Below are 1729 nucleotides of genomic sequence, written 5' to 3'. Positions count from 1 at the left end.
AGGCATAAGATTAATACTCGCACCAATATCACACAAAGCTTTATGAAAAACATCACCACCAATCATGCAAGGGATAGAAAAACTCCCTAGGTCTTTAAGTTTCGGTGAGATTTTGTTTTGCACCAAAGCGGAGCAATTTTCAATTAGATTTACCGTCATGTGATCCTCAAATTTTATCTTGTTTGCTAAGATATCCTTCAAAAATTTAGCATAATTAAACATTTGCATCAAAGCATCGGAAAAAGGAATATTGATATGCAATTTTTTAAACACCTCAAGAAACTTACCGAATTGCGCATCAAGTTTTACTTTTTTCAATGCTGTAGGGAAAGGAGGAGGTATAAAATTTTTTGATTGTGCAGTGGGTGCCGATGTAGTGTTAGAAGACTTTCCTTTGGATGTCTCAGTCTGTCCATCCGGTACTTGACTTCTTTCCTTTTCCTTGGACTCTAAAACTTTCCCACTCTTCAACTCGATGGCCTTCACTTGCTCTTTTGGATTGGTCTCTATGTTACTTGGCAAGGTGCCCGACTCTCTACTTGCTATCATCTTTGCTAACTGTCCAATATAATTCTCTAGCCCCTTTATCGATGCATCTTGGTTTTGGAGTCTAGGTTCAGTGGACGAGATAAACTTAGACACCATTTGCTCCAAATTAGACTTTTCTTCTCTAGGAGGGTCAGATCTGTACATTGGTTGTTTCCCATATGGTTGTCCTCCCATTGGTCGATTCTGACTGTTTTTGCCATCCCATGAGAAGTTGGGATGTTGCCTCCATCCAGGATTGTATGTGTTCGAATACGGATCATTCTTTGGACGGTTTTGGATTTCCACTTGATTCACTGGTGTTCCTTCTTGCACATAAAAGGGATTTCCATCTTGACAGTCCTACACAAAGTGTTCACCTCCACACTTATCACAGAATATCTCTTGAAGACGCATAGCCGTGCCACCCATATTCAAGCCATCCAATTTCCTGTTCAAGACATCAAGTTGTGTAGTAATAGCATAAAGGTCAGTTACCTGGTGAACTCCCGCACTTCTCCGCTGGTTGTTCCTTTCAGATTGAGGATGATAGCTGCTAGCAACCATCTCATCCAATAACTCGTATCCTTCTTCAGCATTTTTTCTCAATAGGTTCCCACAAGCAGCATCATCTATCAAAGTACGATTAGGTGTGAGTAAGCCATAGTAAAAGGTTTGAACTACTAACCCAAGTGGCAGTTCGTGATGAGGGCATCTTCGTAATAGATCTTTGAAACGCTCCCATGCCTCATATAAAGACTCTTGCTCGAATTGAGCAAATGTTGTGATGTCTACCCGCAGATTCATGGTCTTAGACGGAGTAAAGTATTTAATGAGAAACGCTTTCGCCATGTCCTCCTATATGGTGATCGAACCTACATGCAAACAATTTAACCATACTTTAGCTTTGTCATATAAGGAGAAAGGAAATAAACGCAACCTAACAGCATCATCAGAAACTCCATTAAATTTAAAAGTATCGCAAATTTCAAGGAAATCTGCGATGTGCGTGTTTGGGTCATCTACTGCAGATCCTACAAACTGGACTGTATTCTGAATCATCTGAATTATAGCTGGCTTGATTTCAAAGTGGTTTACCCGCACAATAGGCCTCACAATGCTGGGGCGTGCACCATCCAAAGAAGGCTGGGCATACTCTAGCATCGGTATGCGGCGTGGCATCTCAACATGTCTGTCTTCATGG

At 41.0% G+C, this 1729-nt stretch overlaps 1 non-coding gene across 1 annotated transcript; it reads left to right on the top strand.

The window, feature by feature from the left end:
* The first annotated feature begins 1222 nt into the window (after positions 1-1222).
* LOC142525690 (small nucleolar RNA R71) lies at positions 1223-1328 on the top strand. The gene has a single exon (XR_012815140.1). It is a non-coding gene; the product is annotated as a small nucleolar RNA R71 (small nucleolar RNA).
* Positions 1329-1729: the final 401 nt, after the last annotated feature.

This window comes from Primulina tabacum, chromosome 14 (assembly GCF_025594145.1).
Source record: "Primulina tabacum isolate GXHZ01 chromosome 14, ASM2559414v2, whole genome shotgun sequence".
NCBI classification, from domain to species: domain Eukaryota; kingdom Viridiplantae; phylum Streptophyta; class Magnoliopsida; order Lamiales; family Gesneriaceae; genus Primulina; species Primulina tabacum.
The sequence above is the reverse complement of the archived record's forward strand: the minus strand, read 5'-3'. Positions and strand labels throughout refer to the sequence as shown.